At 39.3% G+C, this 11,505-nt stretch overlaps 1 protein-coding gene across 2 annotated transcripts in view; it reads left to right on the plus strand.

Annotated features, from left to right (window-relative positions):
• The window catches only part of LOC102171786 (GTPase IMAP family member 7-like), an 80,567-nt gene continuing 69,361 nt past the window's right edge, over nucleotides 300-11,505 (plus strand). For both annotated transcript variants that reach the window (XM_018046728.1, XM_018046730.1), the window contains exon 1: nucleotides 300-364. The gene's annotated coding sequence lies outside the window, so the exon portion shown is untranslated. The remainder of the gene's footprint in view (nucleotides 365-11,505) is intronic.

Consider the following 11,505-nt stretch of genomic DNA (forward strand, 5'->3'; position numbering starts at 1 on the left):
CCCCCGTAAAGTCAGAGGTATAGGTGAGAGCATAAAACAGACTCTGGTTTTAGGGGTAGATGCTTGGGAACAAGGGGTTTCCTGAGGCTTGATCCCGCCTTTGCGTATGCCAAAGCCTCCTTCCTCATGACCTTTGCCATGGGCAGAGCTCCTCATGCTGGCCCCCAGCAACCAAGCAAATTACTGGGAAATGCTTTCTGTTTCTATTTAACCACAAAATGTAGTCTTCACTCCACCCAGCCTCAGCTTCCTGTGGTCAGAGACTACAGGAGTAGAAAACACAGTTTTCTTCAAATAAAGCAAATACCAGATCCGGTAGCTTTCCTGGAGAGGAGCTGAGATCTCACCAGTTCTGCAAGAGAAGGTGAGACTGGCCAAGACGAGGGCAATGGAGCTTGTGAGAGGGCTATGGGAGGGGGCTACAGGAGGGGGCAGAGGGAAGAGGAATAGACGGGGTGGCCCGCATGAGAGTGGAAAGGTTGTAGGAGGGATTTATTCTTGTGATGCCCATACATCTCATACATCTCATATTTAACAGGACAGGCTTTTTTCATGCTTATAAAAGTTTTAGTTGTTCTCAGTATTCTCTATGATATGATATTAGGTATAAGAGTCAAGAAATAAAATTATTAATATGTTACCACTGGAAAAACAAGACACACAAAAAGAAGGAAAGATTTTCATGTAAAATAGCCTCTAATTTGCGGGTGGACCTATATATAATTTTTATTCTCGTCACAAACTGGTCTCTATGTTACTTTCAACAATATGCCCCTGTTTTCGCGATGAACATTTATCACAAAATGTAGACAAAAGGTTGTGTTTTTAGAACATTTAACACTTAAATTTTTTTTCTTTTTTTTTGATGGCACAATACACACAAAATTCTCCTCTGGAGCAAGAGTGCACAAACTACCTACCTTCCATGGGTCCTATACAGCCTGCCACCTGTTTCAGTGTAACACAGTTATCTAATCCATTTACTAGTTTACTGTGATCTGAAGTTGCTTTTGTGTTCCAACCGGGGCTGAGAGGCTGTGACTGCAAAAGTCTAACTGCTGGCCCTTTTCAAATTTGCCAACTCCTGTTTAAGAGTAATAAATGCAACTCTAATAAATGATTTATACTAAGTGATAATCAACTTTTTCTTGAAAATATGTTCAGTTTCACATGCATATTCTGGAAGCAAATGTAACTCAAAAGCAACAGGGCAAGCTACAGCTCATCCTTAGTTTGTACCACACACACGTTTATATTCAGAGCCAGACCTTGGTCCTTGGTAAGTTGATGATTTATTTATTCCAGAAAGAAGTTTCAAAGATTAAGAATTTATGCAAAACACTAAGTGGTTTCTGTTTAGGAGTTAGACAAATAAAAAGCTGCAGATATTTTTCCATCTCCTCTCTCCAACCTCCCACTTTTTGCTAAGTATTATTTTTACTTTTTCCAGGTGTGGAATATTAACATTCTATTGTGAAACCACCAGTGCTACTGTTTCTATGTTGATTATAGAAAATTGTGAAGCTAGCTTGACCCCCTTCCACAGTTCCTCATTTGCAATTTTCTTGGATAACTTAAGAAATTCTTCTTTGTGCTTGGAATGTGATATGTTCCAATGAGAAAGAGAATTCAGTATTGAATATTCTGTATCAAGTTTCCCAGGAATGAAATGTGCTCTTTTTTTCAAGAGTTAGACTTTAGTTTGGGATATTTTTCCCGTTTCAGAGAAGTTATTAGATTATGCTTCCTGGTTGTATTTATTGATTTTTTTATTCCGGCAACTCCAGTCCTTTTTAAGTAGAATTTATGGTCGGTTCTACTCATGTTTTAGTTTTCCTCTAACTGTTGTATCTTCTAGTCTTTCAGATTTGTATCTCTTGTGTTTCTTATTAAGCTTTTCCTATTAATAAGGCATCTATTTTTGACTTATATGTTTTCTGACCCCTTTTTTTCTAACTCTTTGATGGATCCTGTAATGATAATACCTTTTGCCTTCACTTTGTTTCTTCAGGTTTGTAGTTTCTTCTCATTCTTTGTTCTACCATCTCCTCTTGGAACTTTGTGTTTTTGAGTTTGTGTTCTTATTATAATGTTTCAAAGTCTAAAACACTATGGAAGTGTTCTCTACTTTTGGTTATGGCCTCTGTGATTTGGTTCCATTTTATGTATCATATACATGTATGTGTAGAGAGATGCATGTGTACACGTGTGTAGGTGTACACATACATTTTGCTTAACTTCTTTCTTCCTTTTTCATTTTTTGAGTGGCGTTTGCCCAGTTGATGCATTGGGATTTTTTTTTTTCATCATGATAACTTTCTGTTTTCTATTAGCCAAAGAGTTCATTGGAGGGTTTCCATACTTACAGAAAAACCCAAACAAACTTCTTTGCCAACCCAATATTACATAGTATTGTGATCTGTTTGTCTCATAGACCTATGGTTTTATAGTCATTCCTATAACTACTATATAAACCATCAAGGTTTTAAATTTTTTTAAATTTTATTTTATTATGGTAACAATACTCAAGATGAGATCTAACCACAAAATAGTCTGGAGGTGCCTCAAAAACTTAAAATTAGAAGTACTATATGATAAAACAGTTCCACTCCTGGGCATTTATCAAAAAAATTGAAGCCAGGATCTTAAAGAAATATTAGCACTTACATGTTCATTGCAGCACTATTTCAAGTGGTGGCTTGGAATACTAGCCAAGAACTAGCCAATACTAGCCAATAGGTGGAAACAACCTGAATGTCCATTGACAGATGAGTGGATTAAAGTGTGGTATTGACAGGCTGTGGAGTATTATTCAGCCTTAAAAAAAGAAGAAAATCATGCCATTATGAGACAATATGGATGAAATGTGAGACCATTATTCTTTAGTTGAATAAACCAGTCACAGAAATACAAATACTGTATGATTCCACTTATATACAAAATAGGCAAAGTCACAGAATCAGTGAGTGGAATGGTGGTTGGCAGAGGCTGGGGGATGGGTAATGTACTGAACCCTTACTTTTTTTGTTAGGAGGGGCTGACCTTGTCTTAACAGTGAACTTTCTAGCCAGTGTCTGTTGTGATAACGTTACCTAAAAACCTGTTGTTTTCCTTTAAGACATGTTAGTGACCCCACAGCAGACCCCCAGAACTGGAAGACAATTTAAACAACATTCCATTAAACCTATTCTAACTCCCTTTACACTGAAAAATAACCAAATTCCAGAGAACAACTGACTCTCCAAGGCTCATAGAGGTTGACAAGAAAGGATTAGAACCTTCCCTACTGACTTCGTGTTTCGATTCACCCAACACTTCACAAGAAATGCTGTATCCCTCAAGGCGCATGGTATGGGATGAAGGAGGTGTGGCTAAAGGGAGCAGATGAGCTACTCTGAAGAAAGAGTATAACCTGTAACTGCAGCTGGATCATTAAACTACAATGTTTTCTAATCTGTCACTGTTAGGTTTCAGTCCACAGTTTTCTTGTATCAATATTTCAATGCATTTAGCAGCACTGCCTGCTTATTGAGTGGCTGCCATTCCCTAGAGATCTTTGTAGAAATCATTCTACAAAAGCCTCATGACAAGCCTGCAAGGTTGGTATTATTGTTCCTTTTCATTGAAAAGGGAACTGAACCTTGGGGAGCTGAAGGAATTTTCTAGAAGTGGTGGATCTGGGTTCATGGCGTAAGTCACTTCTTTTCTGAAGCACTGGGTTTTTTCACTTTACAGCTTTTCTTTCAGCTGGGAGTGCTTGACATCTTAAAACTACTGGAGAAACTTTTTTTAATGATTTTTTTCCCCAACTATGTCTCCCATGTTTGGCTTCCCGATATTGGACAGAGACTAAAAAAGATCTGTGAAATCTGAAACCATCCTCCTTGCCTTCCCTAATTGCAGGCCTGCTACTCATCCACCATTTGGGAAAGAGAGTAAACTATTTTCCCCTCATCTACCTTTGACCTGGTATAAACTACAGAATGGGTAGGGCTGAGAAGGAACCTAGGAGAGGCTTTAGTGTTGGAGTGGTTAAGAATGAGCATGGTAGTCAGACGTACTTTGAACTGCATCACTGTTTGGCCCAATACAATGACCTTGGGCATGTTTCTCAGTATTTGAACCACAGTTTCCTTGCTTATAACATCAGAATAATAGTACCTTCATTATAGAGTATTTATAAGGAATAAATATTCCTGTGAAAAATGCATAACAGAGTATCTGGAATATAATATATATTAATAGTAGTTACAAAGGCATACATACATGTTAAATCTTTTACTGAAGAACATTTCAGACATTTACAAAAGCATAGTATAAAACCCCCCATATATCCATCATCAAGCTTTGACAGTTATCAACTCCTGACCATTCATGTTTCATGTTTATTTCAACATACTTCCCATTCCAACCCTGGGTTATTTTGAGGTAAATAATAGATATTGTATCATTTTACCTGTAAATATTTTAGGATGCATATTTAAAACAAAAAGATTTAAAAATATAACTACAAATTCAAAGGTAGTATAAATATTTTATTTTGTCAACTATCCTTTCATTAAATTTCATGGGTTATCTCATGATTTATTTACAGTTTAGCTTGTTTGCATCAAGATGCAAATAAAAGTTGAATAAGATGACCCTAGGTCACTTTATGTATTTCCTGCCTCAGACTTTGAATCAGTCATTTCTTCAACCAGTCATTTTGGCTTGTTTTTTTCAGCAGTAACTGGTCCTGAAGACTATAATCTGGACTGGTCTAACTAGAACATCAAAGGTATTCTTCTTTCCTGTTATATTACTTTTAATTGCAAGCATTTATTTTTGTGTTTTTCTTAGGATTTCTTGTCTCTGCCTATATGGCCCATCTGTTCTTACATTTGAGCCCTAGAATATTCATCTTGAAAGTGAAGTCACTCAGTCGTATCGGGCTCTTCGTGACCGCACGGACTGTAGCCTACCAGGCCGTTCTGTCCATGAGATTTTCCAGGCAAGGGTACTGGAGTTGGTTGCCATTTCCTTCTCCAAAAAGTGAAAGTGAAGTCACTCAGCCATGTGGGACAATATTCATCTTAGTTGTTTTAAATTCCTGATCTAATCATTCGAAGATCCCTTTGTGGACAAAGAAATCTTGCCTGCCATTTCAATAAGCAATGAATGTTGCCCACCATCAGGTCATCAGCATTGCAGCCTCTGATAGTGTGCCCTGAGGGGAATTCAGAATGGAAAAAAGGATACTAATGGAAAAAAGGTAGCTAACATGCATATCAAAGGAGTAGTTGCAATGAGCCCAGACTCTTGCATCTTCCCATATGTACAAAAGCACTACAATCATTAACTTGAGTGTCTGTTTTTTTGTTTTTTTTTTTCTGTGATGAGAGGTGATATTTTGATGTTTGACCATGCATTTTATTTTCTTGTTTTGTTTTCAAAAAGACTCCTGTATATCCTGTCTCCTCCAGCACCCCTTTGGAACAGTTCCTCAGAGTCATCTGAGAGAGTGTCTCCCAAGCGACTAGTTCTCAGTAATTCCTCAAATACAACATATTTTCTCAACTTTTAGGTTGTACGTTTTTGTTGAGTCGATGCCTACCATGTCTGGTTCTAATGCTTGCTTTGTCTTCTCAAATTATTATTGTTATTTTTTTGCTCTTTAGTATGTCTGTTCGTTTTTCTCATTAGCTGGACATGATGTACTGGATAAACAGAACTACTGCTGTAAGAAGACTTTAGTAATGTGGTGACAGGGTTGGGGAGGGGACATAGTCTTTTGTACTACGAGCACATCTCTGTTCTAGTGAGACTTTGCCTCTGGACTGTGAGCTTCACAAGTGTTTTTCTCCCCCACCCCAGGTGGGACAGGAAAGTTCGAGTGGACTGGAAGTGGGCATTTCCCTTTTCCTATGTGAATGGCTTAGAGCTGACTGTAGTCGTATATTTTTCTTCCTCCAAGTGAGTTCAGTTTTGTTCAGTTCAGTCGCTCAGTGGTGTCCATCTCTTTGCGACCCCATGGATTGCAGCATGCCAGGCTTCCCTGTCCATCACCAACTCCCAGAGATTATGAAAACTCATGTCCATTGAGTCGGTGATGCCATCCAACCATCTCATCCTCTGTCACCCACTTCTTCTCCCACCTTCAATCTTTCCCAGAATCAGGGTCTTTACAAATGAGTCAGCTCTTTGAATCAGGTGGCCAACGTATTGGAGTTTCAGCTTCAACATCAGGCTTTCCAATGAATATTCAGGACTGATTTCTTTCAGGATGGACTGGTTGGATCTCCTTGCTGTCCAAGGGACTCTGAAGAGTCTTCTCCAACACTACAGTTCAAAAGCATCAATTCTTCGGTGCTAAGCCTTCATTATGGTTCAGCTCTCACATCCATACATAACTACTGGAAAAACCATAGCCTTGACTAGACGGAACATTTTTGGCAAAGTAATGTTTCTGCTTTTCAATATGCCATCTAGGTTGGTCATAACTTTTCTTCCAAGGAGTTACTGTCTTTTAATTTCATGACTGCAATCACCATCTGCAATAATTTCAGAGCCCCCCAAAATACAGTCTCTCACTGTTTCCACTGTTTCCCAATCTATTTGCCATGAAGCGATGGGACCAGATGCCATGATCTTAGTCTTCTGAATGATGAGTTTTAAGTCAACTTTTTCACTCTCTTCTTTCACTTTCATCAAGAGGCTTTTTAGTTCTTCACTTTCTGCCATAGGGTGGTGCCATCTCCATACCTGAGGTTATCGATATTTCTCCCAGCAACCTTGATTCCAGCCTGTGTTCCATCCAGACAGTGTTTCTCATGATGTATTCTGCATAAAAGTTAAGTGAGCAGGGTGACAATATATAGCCCTCACATATTCCTTTCCCAATCTGGAAAGAGTTTGTTGTTTCAAGTCCAGTTCTAATTGCTGCTTCCTGACCTGCATACAGATTTCTCAAGAGGCAGGTCAGGTGGTCTGGCATTCCCATCTCTTGAAGAATTGTCCACAGTATGTTGTGATCCACACAGTCAAAGGCTTTGGCATAGTCAATAAAGCAGAAATAGATATTTTTCTGGAACTCTCTTGCTTTATCTGTGATCCAGCAGATGTTTGTAATTTGATCTCTGGTTCCTCTGCCTTTTCTAAATCCAGCTTGAACATCTAGAAGTTCATGGTTCATGTACTATTGAAGCATGGCTTGAAGAATTTTGAGCATAACTTTGCTAGCATGTGAGATGAGTGCAATTGTGTGGTAGTTTGAGCATTCTTTGGCATTGCCTTTCTTTGGAACTGGAATGAAAACTGACCTTTTCCAGTCCTGTGGCCACTGCTGAGTTTTCCAAATTTGCTGGCATATCGAGTGCAGCACTTTCACAGCATCATCCTTCAGGATTTGAAAGAACTCAACTGAAATTCCATCACCTCCACTAGCTTTGTTCATAGTGATGCTTTCTAAGGCCCACTTGACTTCACATTCCAGGATGTCTGGCTCTAGGTGACTGATTACACCATTGTGATTATCTGGGTCATGAAGATCTTTTTTGTACAGTTCTTCTGTGTATTCTTGCCACCTCTTCTTAATATCTTCTGCTTCTGTTAGGTCCATACCATTTCTGTCCTTTATTGAGCCCATCTTTGCATGAAATGTTCCCTTGGTATCCCCAATTTTCTTGAAGAGATCTCTAGTCTTTCCCATTCTGTTGTTTTCCTCTATTTCTTTGCGCTGATCACTGAAGAAGGCTTTTTTTTTTTTTTTTAAATCTCTTCTTGCTATTCTTAGGAACTCTGCATTCAAATGGGATATCTTTCCTTTCCTCCTTTGCTTTTCACTTCTCTTCTTTTTCACAGCTATTTGTAAGGCCCCCTCAGACAACCATTTTGTTTTTTTGAATTTCTTTTTCTTGGCGATAGTCTTGATACCTGTCTCCTATAAAATGTCATGAACCTCCATCCATAGTTCTTCAGGCACTCTGTTTATCAGATCTAATTCCTTGAATCTATTTGTCACTTCGACTGTATAATCACAAGGGATTTGATTTAGGTCATACCTGAATGGTCTAATGCTTTTCTCTACTTTCTTCAATTTAAGTCTGAATTTGGCAATAAGGAGTTCATGATCTGAGCCACAGTCAGCTCCTGGTCTTGTTTTTGTTGACTGTATAGAGCTTCTCCATCTTTGGCTGCAAAGAATATAAGCAATCTGATTTTGGTATTGATCATCTGGTGATGTCCATGTGTAGAGTTTTCTCTTGTGTTATTGGAAGAGGATGTTTGCTATGACCAGTGTGTTCTTTTGGCAAAACTTTACTAGCTTTTGCCCTGCTTCATACTGTACTCCAAGGCCAAATTTTCCTGTTACTCCAGGTGTTTCTTGACTTCCTACTTTTGCATTCCAGTCCTCTATAATGAAAAGGACATCTTTTTTTGGTGTTAGTTCTAGAGGGTCTTGTAGGTCTTCATAGAACCATTCAACTTCACCTTCTTCAGCATTATTGGTTGGGGCATAGACTTGGATTACTGTGATATTGAATGGTTTGCTTTGGAAACAAACAGAGATCATTCTGTCATTTTTGAGACTGTACCCAAGTACTGCATTTTGGACTCTTTTTGTTGAGTATAAGGGCTATTCCATTTCTTCTAAGGAATTCCTGCCCACAGTAGTAGACATAATGGTCATCTGAGTTAAATTCACCTATTCTGGTGGCTCAGACATTAAAGCATCTGCCTACAATGTGGGAGACCTGGGTTCAATCCCTGTGTCAGGAAGATCTCCTGGAGAAGGAAATGGAAATCCACTCCAGTATTCTTGCCTGGAAAGTCCCATGGATGAAAGAACCTCGTAGGCTACAGTCTACAGGGTTGCAAAGAGTCAGACATGACTGAGCGACTTCACTTTCACTTTCTTTCAGTCCATTTTCTTTCTTTTTTTTAAAATTTTTGTTTTTACTTTATTTTGCTTTACAATACTGTATTGGTTTTGCTACACATTGACGTGAATCCGCCAAAGGTGTACATGAGTTCCCAATCCTGAGCTCCCCTCCCACCTCCCACCCCATATCATCTCTCTGGATCATCCCTATGCACCAGCCCCAAGCCTCCTGTATCCTGTATCGAACATAGACTGGCGATTCATTTCTTACATGATAGTACACATGTTTCAATGCCATTCTCCCAAATCATTCCACCCTCTCCCTCTCCCACAGTCCAAAAGTCCGTTCTATACATCTGTGTCTCTTTTGCTGTCTCACATACAGGGTTATCATTACCATCTTTCTAAATTCCATATATATGTGTTAGTATTCTGTATTGGTGTTTTTCTTTCTGGCTTACTTCACTCTGTATAATAGGCTCTAGTTTCATCCACCTCATTAGAACTGATTCAAATGTATTCTTTTTAATGGCTGAGTAATACTCCATTGTGTATATGTACCAAGCTTTCTTATCCATTCATCTGCTGATGGACATCTAGGTTGTTTCCATGTCCTGGCTATTATAAACAGTGCTGGCAATGAACATTTGGGTACATGTGTCTCTTTCAATTCTGGGATTCCTCTGTGTGTCTGCCCAGCAGTGGGATTGCTGGGTCATATGGCAGTTCTATTTCCAGTTTTTCAAAGGAATCTCCACACTGTTCTCCATAGTGGCTGTACTAGTTTACATTCCCACCAACAGTGGTCAGAGGGTTCCCTTTTCTCCACACCCTCTCCAGCATTTATTGCTTGTTAGACTTTTTGGATAGTAGCCATTCTGACTGGTGTGAGATGGTACCTCATGGTGGTTTTGATTTGTATTTCTCTGATAATGAGTGATGTTGAGCATCTTTTCATGTGATTGTTAGCCATCTGTATGTCTTCTTTGGAGAAATGTCTATTTAGTTCTTTGGCCCATTTTTTGATTGGGTCGTTTATTTTTTCTGGAATTGAGCTGCATGAGTTGCTTGTATATTTTTGAGATTAGTTGTTTGTCAGTTGCTTCATTTGCTATTATTTTCTCCCATTCCAAAGGCTGTCTTTTCATCTTGCTTATAGTTTCCTTTGTTGTGCAAAAGCTTTTAATCTTAATTAGATCCCATTTGTTTATTTTTTGCTTTTATTTCCTGTATTCTGGGAGGTGGGTCATAGAAGATCCTGCTGTGATTTATGTTGGTTGAGTGTTTTGGCGTATGTTCTCCTCTAGGAGTTTTATAGTTTCTGGTCTTACATTTAGATCTTTAATCCATTTTGAGTTTATTTTTGTGTATGGTGTTAGAAAGTGATCTAGTTTCATTCTTTTACAAGTAGTTGACCAGTTTTCCCAGCACCACTTGTTAAAGAGATTGTCTTTAATCCATTGTATATTCTTGCCTCCTTTGTCGAAGATAAGGTGTCCATAGGTGTGTGGATTTATCTCTGGGCTTTCTATTTTGTTCCATTGATCTATATTTCTGTCTTTGTGCCGGTACCATACTGTCAGTCCATTTTATTTCACTGATTCCTAAAATGTCAACATTCACTCTTGTCATCGCCTGTTTGACCACTTCAATTTGTCTTGATTCGTGGACAGAACATTCCATGTTCCTATGCAATATTGCCCTTAACAGCATCAGACCTTGCTTCTATCACCAGTCACATCCAAAACTGGTTGTTGTTTTTGCTTTGACTCCATCTCTTCATTATTTCTGGAGTTATTTCTCCACTGATCTCCAATAGAATATTGGGAACCTACCGACCTGGGAGGTCATCTTTCAGTGTCCTATCTTTTTGTCTTTTCATACTGTTCATGGGGTTCTCAAGGCATGAATACTGAAGTGGCTTGCCATTCCCTTCTCCAGTGGACCACATTTTGACAGACCTCTCCACCATGACTCGTCCATCTTGAGTGGCCTTACACGGCATGGTTCATGTTTTGTTGAGTTAGATGGGGCTGTGGTCCATGTGATCAGATTGGTTAGTTTTCATTCTGTCTGCCCTCTGATGGAGAAGGATAAGAGGCTTATGGAAGTTTCCTGATGGGATAGACTGACTATGGGGGTGGGAACTGGGTCTTGTTCTTATGGGCAGGGCCATGCTCAGTAAATCTTTAATCCATTTTCTGTTGATGGGTGGAGCTGTGTTCCCTCCCTGCTATTTACCTGGAGCCAAACTATGGTGCAGCCATGAAGAGATACCCCACGCCCAAGGTAAGAGAAACCCAAGTAAGATGGTAGGCGTTGCAACAGGGCATCAAAGGGCAGACACAATGAAGCCATACTCACAGAAAACTAGTCAGTCTAATCACACTAGGACCACAGCCTTTTCTAACTCAATGAGGCTAAGCCATGCCTCCGGGGCAACCCAAAATAGGCGGGTCATGGTGGAGAGGTCTGACAGAATGTGGTCCACTGGAGAAGGGAATGGCAAACCACCTTCAGTATTCTTGCCTTGAGAATCCCATGAACAGTATGAAAAGGCAAAATGATAAGATACTGAAAAGAGGTACTCCCCTGGAGTGTTTCTCCACTGACCCTCCAATAAGCATATTGGCCACTACTGACCT

The sequence above is a fragment of the Capra hircus genome, chromosome 4, assembly GCF_001704415.2.
Source record: "Capra hircus breed San Clemente chromosome 4, ASM170441v1, whole genome shotgun sequence".
NCBI classification, from domain to species: Eukaryota; Metazoa; Chordata; class Mammalia; order Artiodactyla; family Bovidae; genus Capra; species Capra hircus.